This window comes from Nipponia nippon, unplaced genomic scaffold, assembly GCF_047370975.1.
Source record: "Nipponia nippon isolate SJK-2023a ecotype South Korea unplaced genomic scaffold, ASM4737097v1 scaffold_6, whole genome shotgun sequence".
In the NCBI taxonomy this organism is placed as follows: Eukaryota; Metazoa; Chordata; class Aves; order Pelecaniformes; family Threskiornithidae; genus Nipponia; species Nipponia nippon.
Window position 1 is genome coordinate 14,099,875 of NW_028262380.1, and position 12,195 is coordinate 14,112,069.

The window sequence follows — 12,195 nt, forward strand, 5'->3', positions numbered from 1 at the left end:
ATCTATCAGCTCTTCTCTGCTATCTTGATTATGCAGGTTGCACAGAGGTTGCTATAGTAACCTTGCATTATCAATATAAAGACAGTGAAGGATCTGCCTATCTAGATAAATAAAATAATTGAGGGGTGCTTGCAACCAGCACCCTGATTAATGTAATGCCTAGGTCCATTGAATGAGCACTTAGTCACACGTGGATTGGGCGCTTGACTTGGGGAGTATGAGAAAGGCTGAAACTCGAAGCCAATTTTGTGTGGAACAGGTTAGTAATTACAGAGGTGCCAGTCACTGGGAAAGCCCATGCGTTATGGTATATGATCTTCATTTGTTGCAGTCTGCAATCATGCTGTCAAAAGACAGTCCAGTATGGATCCCATGTGTGAACTTGCCTTCCGGGAAGCAGATATAATCTGGATATTTTGAAAACCAAGAAAAGGTGTTTTCTGTGAAGCTGAGGTAAGTCCATGTTGTTGAATACAGTAGTTAGAAGCACACAGCCTGGTGCTAGTGGGGACTAGGCATTTCATCTTACGGGAGAAAAGACAAGATTACACAGTGGTTAGGTAACAGGCGCCATTAAATGCTAGTGCCCGTCTGTCATGAGGACCTATCCTGATGATAAAGGAATGAGAAGTTGTAAGTGGGACAAAGCAGTAGATTTCTGAATCGGATTTGCCCATGAGTTGAATATTTCTGACAGTTACTCCAGGGGCTTGAGCCCCAGCTGAAGCTTTGCAGTATTTGGGTACGCAGAGGCCATGTGAATTCTACAGGGGGAAAAATCCTAACTTGTGTAGTTTTTTTGATAGTGAGGAAGCTGATTGTGGGAGTTGCTTTCTTTTACCAGGACTCTGAGTTCTCAGAAACCTGTAGGAAGTTTGAGGCTTTTCCCCTAAGTTGGCTTTAGTTAAATATGGCCACTGGGTTCAAAAGTAATGCAGGGATGCAGGTACAGAGAGGCACAGTAGTAATGAATGCTCTGTTTCCATTGGAAACCAAGCCTAAAAATACTCCTGTAGCCACAGCTCAACTATGCTACCAGCTGAAATTGCTGGCTAAGCCTTTGAAATAACACTAGAGCCTAAACCAGTGAAATAAAAGAAAGAGTTAAAGTTGTAGTCTCTCGTGAGCCTTCGTTCAGCCTTCAGTCCTACAAAGGAAACCTCTCATTGCTTTAGAAGGGTCCCAGGTCTTATCCTTTTTGTCTGGCCCTGAAAAGACAGATCAGTTTTGTGACTTGCTTTGTTGAGACTGTCAGCCCGCTCCCTGCGAGAGACTGCTGCTGTCCTGGCGGCTTTCTGCAGGGGGGAAAAGGGAAAGAAAGATTCTGCATCAGCAATTCCATTCGTGTTGCTTTCCTTCCCTCCTTCCCAGCACAAAGGTCATTTTGTTTGTGCTCATGAACAAACTAAAAAGTTTGGCTGTGAAATGAGCTCTCCTCTGGAGAAGAGGGAAGGGGTAGAAGATGTGGTGCGCGGCTGCCGGACACAAACTTCTACCCGCTGCCTCCTCCAGGTCACGTGCTAGAGATGGCTTTTGCATTAGCTGGTTCTTGTGTTGTTTCACACAGCTGCAGAGCAGCTAATGAGACAGCAGCTGCTGGTTTTGAATCCCTGACAGAAATAATTCAGTAACTTAGAATATTCTATTCTAATTTTGTGATGTAATTAGATAGGAGAGAACTTAAAAGAAAAGGTGCTTCCCCCTCGTTGGTGGGACACAGGGATCGGTTGGGTATTTGGATTTGCAGGATCAGAGAAGTATCCACATTATTCTTCTTCCTGTCAGAGATGAGGTAGATATATTGAATATAGAGGAGTCTCGTTTGTGTGTTAGTCTTATGAAAAGATAGCCACAGGCAAAGCACTGCTGAGGGCATTTCAAGGTTTAGACTACAGGGATAAGAGGATAGGCATGGCCCATATATCCAGGGCAGTCGGGCACCAAAATCAGATGGGTAACTGAATGCCCAACTCTGCGCTTAAATCCCTTGGGCAATGATGGAGGACGCTCAGAGGAATGTGTATATTTCCTTTTGCTTCTGCAAAAGACAGTGCTTTACATATTTTGAGGCAAAGAAAGAAAATGTAATGCCTCTGTCAGAAATGTTATTGAAGTGAGCATACCTGGAAGTTGTCTGGTGTCATTCTTTATCAGCTTGGTGCCCTTCCTGAGACTCAAGGCTATGGAATTTGCAGGGTAATCAGCCACATAATCCTCAGCATTTTGTATATTCAAGCAAAGGTGTGGGATACAGAATGTCTGGGTAATTAGCCGTGACAATCTCCTTCCAGCTTTTTTGGCTAAAAATGGCTTAGAGAACTGACCTTTGTCTCTGGTGTCTGGTACTGCAAGTTAAATGCTGGCTTGGGGTTTGAATGGAGAGAAAGCACGGTCATTCTCTTCCTCATAGCTGCCTGCGCACAGACGTGAGCTGTGGAAGAGGCTGCGGGCTGTGGAGCTGCTCTCCATTGGAGGAGCACGCCAATTGAACTGGTTCATCCCAGTGCTGTTGATGAATGTTCCAAAGACATCACATGAAAATCTATTTATAATGGAGTGAGGAAGGGTAGAAAGAAATAAGGGTGAATGAACCATTTTATTTAAAAATTAGTTCATGCTTTCAGTGAAGGTCTATTTTTCCCTTTGAGCTTGCCAACATCCCTTAATTCATATCACTTAGGATAAAATAGCTTCTGGGTGTAAGGAAGATTTGAATTGTCTTTTCTGTATCGCTAAATAATGATTACCTGGGGAGATACAAAATGTAATTTGGAAATGAATGAAGTATAGCTGGTAATACATTAGATGTATTATCTCCAACCTGAGGCCTTCAGTCAAAAGAGAAGGTCATCTGTTATCGTTAAAGAGCACTACTACAACAGGCATTTATATTTTAATTTTTCTTTTTTGAGTTGAATTTTCTCCTCATAAACAGTGCAACACTTTTCTGAGGAGACATGTGCCATGACTTCTTAGAGTTCCTAAATTATATTATTTTGTGATATAATTTATGAGATGGAGGAAGCAGGGGATCCCTACATTGCTGAATTACTGATCTTCACTAGTTTTCTGGAAATGTGTAATTTTTCCCTTTACTTTCTTTTCTGAACAATCTCTCTTTGTACAATTGCTGTGTGAACAATCCAGACCATGAAAACATTAAGCCTCACTTCCAATAATCTATGTTTCTGTGTTGGAATTGAATTTTTTTTTCTTCTGGGTACATTATTACAACATAGCTTACATTATGCTGAGTCAGGCAGCAATATAGAAGAGGTACTAATTAGTCCCATGAAGTATCCCTCGTGCTTTGCTGAATGACAGGGGACATGTTTCTTAAACTCCAGACCTCATTTTTCACATTTAGAAAATAGGGCTGGAATTATTGATGGTAATAGTGTATAATGTAGCGAATCCTAGTTAGCTGGGGCAGGAGTATGGCCCGCTTCAAATTCCTCTCCAAATATTCCCAATGAAAACAAGCAAACTGGAAGAATGTGGAGACTTGTCTCTTGTCTCCTGTTTGCTGAAGCGAAGTGGGACTGGTTATAGTTGGTCTCCTTACAGACCTCTGGATTTTTCTTCCCATGGAGCAAGAGGGAATATCTGAAGCTTTATGTCTCATGGGGTGAGAACAGTTCTGCACTAGGGTTAGTACCATGAACCATCCACCAATGAAGTGCGTAAGCAACAGTGGAATTGCTATTTAATTGAACTCTGCTTTTCTAGTTGTTAATTTTACTCCTTCTATAGTTTTTCATGTTTAAGCCTTCATTATGCCCAACAAAATGTTTGTTGTTACCTGCTGTGATTTTGAATAATTCATGGTATTAGTATGCAATTTGGGACCATCACATATTCTCTCTGGAGAAAACTAAAGGTTGCTTCCCTGACTTTTGTGTCTTTGAAGGTGAGTGGAAGGCAGGGTTTGGCTCCCATAGTCTTTTACCAGACAGTTAATTTTTAATCAGCCAAACAAATTAAAGAAAGCACAATGAAGGTATAGTAGTCACAATATGTTGAAATATTTTTATGAAATAACTTGCTAAGATAAAAGTACCCTGAGTAAATCAGCCCAGGACCTCTGTAAACAAGTGTCTTGTACTTTCAGTTAATTGTTTCCGCAGATGTAGTCAATGACAACATTGTGTTTATCCTACAGCAGTGTTACTGCAGCTCTCAGTTTCATTTGATTTTGTTTCCTTTTATTAATGGATGCATTAACCAAATCTAAAAATAAAAATCTACTGTTTCAATTATGACTGGGATTTTCTTACATGAGTTTTGTGAGTTGCCCTGGAAACAAGAAAACACTGAAGGAAGGTCAGAAGAATGATGTCATGCCAACCATTGTTTCTAGTTTTTTGGTCCCAGCTTAATACTAGATAAATGATGTGGCTGAGGAGTCTAGCTGTTAGCTGATACTGGCAGGTAACTTATGAACAGAGATAGGTGTGGTATGTTTGTTTTGATTAGAAGAAAGACAACAGGAATTCTCTGCAGTGAAGAGTGATCGTGTCAGAAAAACATGAAAAGAATGTGTTTTTTCTCCCCCATCCTCACATGTGCCCTGGAGTCACTTCACTCTGCCACTGTGCTTTGTCGCAGTCTCAGGATTGCATTGACTCCATCTTTATACAGTCTGCATCAGCCAAGATCTTTCAGAGTGCAAGACTGAAATCTTTCTGGCTATCTTCAGAGATAGTTATGGAATATTTTCTCATTTTCCAAACAATGAACATGCTGGACCTCTGAACATGAAGCAGGCCAGTTTAATGTTAAAACAAAGGTCATTCCTAAAGGTTAACTGCTTTATAAATAGCCAGATTGTTCCTTGCACTCACTACAAGTTTGCAATCTGCTTAATATATGCACAGTCAGGGAAAAGCTGTAAATATAATGCTAAAAGCAGACGCTTGGAACTATTGCTCTTGCTTTTCTTCAGCTTATGCAACTGTTTGCAGTAGCTTATTGCCAACAGAACTGTTGTGTCCTAGTACTTTGGGCTTAATCTTGTAAGTCTCCTGAATATGCTGTTCCCATTCCAACACTCTTGAACAGATCTGTGTGAGGAGGATTTACAAGACCAAGTTGTTAACCGAAAGCCACAAATACATCACCACCTGCTTAAGCCATCAGTCTAGAACTGAGCTAGCTCATGAAGTTATGCCAGCTGAAGTCCTGGCTAAAAAACCCTAGTAACCAAACATTTTGACCATAAGAAGCCCACCCCTCAGATTTATCCAGACAGATTGTTCCACCTGCTTCTCCCCTTGCAAGTGATTGGAGTTTCCTCTTCCAAAGGTCTTCCAGTGAGTTTTGCTGATCTTTCAACTGCAGCTTTATGTCTGTTGATAGCTGTTCTTTTCTCATCCACCTATTTAAAGCAGAGCTTAAAAAATGCAGAGCCTTCTCTCTGCAGACAGACCCAGAGGATCTCTGGCAGTAAACAGCATTCTTGCTCCACAGGCATGTAAGTCCATTGAAGGTGATGAGGTGATCCAGGAAATTGCTGCCCTCATAGATTCCTGGGACTGCGTGCTCAAGGCATAGCGTCATCTCTGATACCTGCCTGCCACTGGTGATCTCCACGAATTCCTTATAAAATTATAGTCTAATGCATTAACAAGGGGTAGGAGGGAAGGACGTATTTTATGTAAATTAGTCAGGAAGTCTTTGAAACAAATTGCTTAAAGTGGGTGGGAAAAGCTGATGAAGTGTGATAGACATACAGAATCTTTTTTCTTGCTTTCCGAATAGATAGTGTTGATTAACTGGGCTTAGTATAGCACTGCATATATTAACTGAGCGTAAAATTGCTCAGTGGATGAGCCTGCTCTGTGGATGAACTTAACAGACCATGCTCTGGATGTTATTACAGATGCAAATTTAGGAAGTTTTAGAGCTATACTTCTGCAGATAAAACCATTAGTTTTGGTGAACTTGGTATCAAATTATTGTCCTGGCCCAGAGTCAATATTTTAATTTGTGGTAAAAATGGAATCAAATGCAAAAATAAAAAGATCTGAAGTCATACCTACAGAATGGACCGTTTATTCCGCAGTCCTGGCTAACTGCGGAGGTCCCAGTCGACTGGAGGTTAGCAAATGTGATGCTCATCTACAAGAAGGGTCGGAAGGAAGATCCGTGGAACTACAGGCCTGTCAGTCTGACCTCAGTGCCAAGGAAGGTTATGGAGTAGATCATCCTGAACGCCATCACGTGGCATGTACGGGACAACCGGGGGATCAGGCCCAGTCAGCATGGGTTTATGAAAGGCAGGTCCTGCTTGACTAACCTGATCTCCTGTGACAAGGTGACCCACTTAGTGCGTGAGGGAAAGGCTGTGGATGTTGTCTACCTGGACTTTAGTAAGGCCTTTGACACCATTTCCCACAGCATTCTCCTGGAGAAACTGGCTGCTCATGGCTTGGATGAGCATACTCTTTGCTGGCTAAAAAAACTGACTGGATGGCCAGGCCCAAAGAGTTGTGGTGAATGGAGTTAAATCCAGTTGGTGGCCAGTCACAAGTGGTGTTCCCCAGGGCTCAGTATTGGGGCCAGTTCTGTTTAATATCTTCATTGATGATCTGGACGAGGGGATCGAGTGCACCTTCCCTAAGTTTGCAGATGACACCAAGTTGGGTGGAAGTGTTGATCTGCTGTAGGGTAGGAAGGCTCTACAGAGGGATCTGGACAGGCTGGATCAATAGGCCAAGGCCAACTGTATGATGTTCAAGAAGGCTGAGTGCTGGGTCCTGTGCTTGGGTCACAACAACCCCATGCAACACTACTGGCTTGGGGAAGAGTAGTTGGAGAACTGCCCGATGGAAAGGACCCAGGGGATGTTGGTAGACAGCCGGCTGAATATGAGCCGGCAGTGTGCCCAGGTGGCCAAGAGGACCAATGGCATCCTAGCTTGTATCAGGAATAGTGTGGCCAGCAGGACTAGGCAAGTGATCATCCCCCGGTACTTGGCACTGGTGAGGCCCCACCTCGAGTGCTGTGTTCAGTTTTGGGCCCCTCACTACAAGAAGGACATCGAGGTACTAGAGTGCGTCTAAAGAAGGGCAACAAAGCTGGTGAAGGGTCTAGAGCACAAGTCTTATGAGGAGCAGCTGAGGGAGCTGGGGTTGTTTAGTCTGGAGAAGAGGAGGCTGAGGGGAGACCTTATTGCTCTCTACAACTACCTGAAAGGAGGTTGTAGAAAGGTGGGGGTCAGTCTCTTCTCCCAAGTAAAAGCGATAGGACAAGAGGAAAGGGCCTGAAGTTGTGCCAGGGGAGGTTTAGATTGGATATTAGGAAAAACTTCTTCACTGAAAGAGTAGTCAGGCACTGGCACAGGCTGCCCAGGGAAGTGGTTGATTCCCCATCCCTGGAGGTATTTAAAAGACGGGTAGATGTGGTGCTTGAGGACATGGTTTAGTGGTGGACTTGGCAGTGCTAGGTTAATGGTTGGACTCGATGATCTTAAGGGTCTTTTCCAACCTAAACAGTTCTATACTTCTATGATTCTATGATTCTGAAAAGTCTCAAACTCAGGAGTAATGCTAGGGTAATCCTACTTCACATATGCTACTCAGCATAGGTACCCCTGACAGGTGTCAAAGGCTTGTCTGTCAATCAGCCTGCTAGTTTACATGTCAAGTCCTGTTTGGTCTTTCTGGTTTGTGCTTGTTGGTCGTGATGACTTGTCGGGTAGAACAGCCTCTGATCTTTCTTTGGTGCTGTTCTGGACATGGTCTACCATTCTGCAGGTATGGAATGCACGCCTTGCGCCTAGTGCATCACCTTGCATTTAATCATATTAAAATATTTATATAAAATCAGTGGTTTCTTTTCTGCGCAAGCTGGAGGCTGGAGTTAACAAGTTGGAGTTACCTTCTAGAACTGGCATTTGTGTAGATGTCTACATGTATTTGATACCTGAATAAAACACATCATGGTGCCTACTGTAGTAGGTCAAATCTGTTGTTCTCAAGTCTGACTGCATGTCATAGGTCTATGCATACTTCATTTCAGTGTGAGAGGTGGGCACCTGCTACTGACTTGTGTCCCCTCCACTTCACAATACCTTGATCTAGTTTTAATGGTGAGAAGATTTTTACAACATCCAAGTCTGAATACAGTCTCCTCCGTGCTGTGTCCTGTGGACATGTATGAAGTCCCTGACCATTGCCGTGACCATTTCACAGGGGTGACTGCTGGATGTGTGACAAAATGGAAAAGGTCAAAGGAAAAGGCAGAGCAAGAAGCAGCAGTAAGAAAATGTGGTAGAGTGAACTCACAAGTTAACAACTGAACTTAAAACCGTATATTAAAATAAAACTAACATGAATTAACTCAAAATCTTTTCTTGCCAAAAACAAAACTGCACTTGAATGGATGGGCACTAGTAAAAAAAAAAAAAAAAAAGCCTCATGAAAATGGTCCAGTGTGTCTGATTGCAAGCACCAGGCTGAGAACACGTAACAATTACAGGTCTTTGGAAAACTGAAGGCTGAGATTTCAGTGGGTCTCCTTTAATAGGAAAAAAAGATGGATATGAGCCTTTGATGAGCAGCGCACAAGGTTATGTAGCAGTCACAGCATATTCTGTCTTACTTATTTGGGACAGAGAGCCAGATGCATCACTGTTACATAAGCCCGCTGACCTGCATATAGAGCTTTGTGGTAATAGGAGGTTGAGAAAAATAAATCCTGTTCAACTCAGCCAACACGAAGATAAGAAATTAGTGTCTTTTTAAGTTTTGTGCTTTCTGCTTGCTTTCTCTGGAGTTGTATGGCTATACAGGTATGATTAAAGGGGAAAACCCCACAAAACGTTACTCCCTAAAGGCCTTGCTTTTGAAAATAAAATAGGGAGGGCATGAATACCTGGGATAAAGAGGAAGGGTGAGGAGGTGATGAATGTGATGAAAGCTCAGTCTGCTGAGTAATAGTACAATCCGTATGTTTAGGGAACGAGACCACAAGATGTGCTGTACACCAGCCATAACAGCCCATTATTTAAGTGGTGCAGCATGGAAAAAAGATCATGCTATTTTGCAGAGGATTTTGCTAGATGTGTTCAATTTGAGTTTATTCTGATTTGAAATGAAAAGGAGTATTTTTTCAATTCTTAATGAATAGAATAGAATGTTTTCAATTGGAAGGGACCTACAGCGATCATCTAGTCCAAAGTTAATAACACCTGGGCCTGGAGGCATCAGAAGCTCTGGGGTCCCCAGCTCAAGGCAGTCTGTCTGGATCCTCTGGCTGCCTGGGATGCCAAGGAGTTGCACATTTCCAGAACTTCCTGACTCTTGCTTCTTGTCTTTCTGCCTGGTGGGCTAACAGAGAGCTGGCAGCCTTGGAGTTTATGAGCAGGGATACTCCGCTCTGAGTTTCTTGGCATCCTGCCTAATGAGATCTGTAGAGCAGCCAGCAGCTTAGGAGCTCTGCAATCTCTGAGACAATCCTGGAGCAATAACTTCTTTCAAACTCCCACTCTCTTGTCAACCTGCCAGGAGTACTGCTGAAGATCAGGGAAGAGGACCTGGCAGGAAATCAGGCGTGATTACTGCAACCTCATGAAAACCAAATGTTCCATGCAAAATGTTTCTGACCACTTTTAATAATTCCATGCAGAAACCCTAACATGTCAGCACCTGATCCTGGAGGTCCTGCATCCCATTGCTTTAGATATAATGGGTACAAAGCTCAATGATGCAGAAGAGAGGACAAAGAAATATTTACGCCATCCTGGTATCTCTGTAGTTGGGATGTGGATCAGCTGCAGCTCTTCACATAGCACTAAGCTGCCTGTAGTCAGATGGCCTACAAAACCCAGTTGTCCTAATGGTGTTGGAGGGCATGGTTATTCTAGGAAGGCTCTTGACTGGCATAGCGGCTAATGTGATGGTACTGGAAAGGCAGACAAATACATGTTGGCACCCTGCACTTTTTCCCATGCTTGCTTTATGACTGACCTTGAGGTCTGTGTCTGAGTAGAGATATTGGTCCAAACAGCCTGGACAGGAGAATTGTCCGGGCACACATGTAACCCAAGCATGTACTTAAAATTCAATACAGATATTTCCAATGTAAGTTACAGCAGCCTGAAGGTTACTATAATTTATACCTATAATCTACAGCTACAGAGTGACGTTTTAGCAGCTGGGAGTCCCTGGAAGGTGAGCTTGCTCTTACTTTTTCTAGCCATAGAGCAGGAGGAGGATAATACAACAGGCCTTGTGGCTCGCTGTCATGACTATGGCCCCTGCAGGCTGAATTAGGACTAATGATGCAATGCAAAACTGCCCAAATGACAGAGAGAATCTGGGCCACTGCGTTCATCGTCTGATTTCCAAATTTTTCAGTGCTCAGGGGGACAGGATTATAACAAAGTTTGCCTTCCCGCTATGTAGGTCATATGCTGTATGCTGAATCCTCCACTAAGGGGTAAAGCTGGACCAGGGAAACTTGCTTTGCGTCTGTAAATATTGATGGGAATAGCAAATGTTTTTTCTTGTATTAATTATTTTCAAGTAGTTAGATGTGGGATAAAACCATTTAAACTTTTATTGTTGGTGGTGCATTAAAATATGTTGCAGTAATGATGTGTTGCTGTTATTTAACTCCACAGTTTTTAGATTGCTGCCTCTGAGCAAAATTCAGTTGATCTGGGGGCATTCCGGGTGATGAGTGGGCTGTCTGGCTCTGCTGTGGGCTGTTCAAAGCTACCACCCCCCTAGTGCTCCTGCCACCACGGCTGTGCATCTGCTGTCTCTGGCAGACAGGGCTGTGCAGGTGGACACACAAATCTGCTGTAGGTTGATCTGGGAACAGGGTGAGGAAGTAACTACAGAAAGCCTACAATTTGCTTACAGACTTGTAATGATACTGCTTTGATTACTACTTAAAAAAAAAAAAATTCAACCTACTCTAGCAGTTATTCTGTCTTGTATCAGGCCTTTGTAAAGATCAGGCAAGGAAAACAAAGCAAAACAGAAAAGCTCAAATATTTGTGTGCTCCTGTCTTCCTAAGCTTTTGCTATAGGGTGCAGAACATCTAGAAATCCTCTTCCTCAGATGCTACTTAATCTCTTCTGGATGCGCATACATCATTTTTCCCTGCATGGTTGGAGGGGTAGTGGGATATAAAAATGCTTTGCTGAAATGTGAATTCACTTGCCCATTTTTCTTAGGCTGACAGCAGCAAGGCAAACCTGCTGATCAGTTACTTGTATGACTGTGCATTTTAGGGGAAGATATTTCTTTGTTACTGCTGCAGCTCTGTTGCAGCAATTAAAAAAATGTGTCTAAGGAGGAGGCAATGACTCTGAAAGTGTCTTTGATGACTAAACATTATACTCTAAATATGCAGTGTTGCTGCTGATTTTCCCAGTCTCCTGTGAGTCATAAAATCTTGTCTCGTATTGAGTGAGCCATTCTTAATGACCTTGACTTTTAAAAAAAAATGCCTGTGACTCCCCCTAAGTCAAATAATTTAAATGAATGGTTTTCTGTAGGACATTTGTAGTGCTTTTCAGATCATTAAAATTCCTGAAGGACAACGGGTATATCCACGTTTGCAGGCATCACTGCTGTCCCCAGGACAAAGCCTCTCTGGCCCAAAGGTTGCTGTGGCTTAGATGGATGCAACCTTTGGTCTTCTGGGCAGCCTTTACCTACTGTCCTGATTTTGGCTGGGATAGAGTTAATTTTTTTTTTCTAGTAGCTGGTATAGTGCCACATTTGGGATTTAGGATGAGAATAATGTTGATAACACACTGATGTGTTAGTTGTTGCTAAGTAGTGCTTACACTAGTCAAGGACTTTTCAGCTTCTCATGCTCTGCCAGTGAGAAGCTGGGAGGGGGCACAGCCAGGACAGCTGACCCAGACTGGCCAAAGGGCTATTCCATACCATACAATGTCATGCCCAGTATATAAACTGGGGGGAGTTGGCCAGGGAAGGATCACTGCTCAGGAACTGACTGGGCATCGGTCAGCGAGTGGCGAGCAATTGCATTGTGCATCACTTATTTTGTATATTCTATTTATTATGGTTATTGTTATTATTTTCCCTTCCTTTTCTGCCCTATTAAACTGTCTTTATCTCAACCCGTGAATTTTACCTTTTTTTTTCCTTTTTTTCCCCAGTTGTCTCCCCCATCCTACTGCGGGGGCAGGGAGTGAGCAAACAGCTGTG

General features: G+C 42.9%; 1 protein-coding gene across 17 annotated transcripts in view; it reads left to right on the forward strand.

The window, feature by feature from the left end:
- The window catches only part of CUNH4orf50 (chromosome unknown C4orf50 homolog), an 86,764-nt gene that overhangs the window by 62,965 nt on the left and 11,604 nt on the right, over positions 1-12,195 (forward strand). For 3 of the 17 annotated variants that reach the window (XR_015699998.1, XR_015699999.1, XR_015699985.1), the window contains 2 exons: positions 332-453; positions 5,470-8,323. The exons of 3 other annotated variants lie outside the window; for them this stretch is intronic. The gene's annotated coding sequence lies outside the window, so the exon portion shown is untranslated. Of the gene's footprint in view, positions 1-331; positions 454-5,469; positions 8,340-12,195 lie in introns of those variants that run through there. 11 more of the 17 variants (XR_015699984.1, XR_015700001.1, XR_015700000.1 and 8 more) reach the window with 11 other exon arrangements.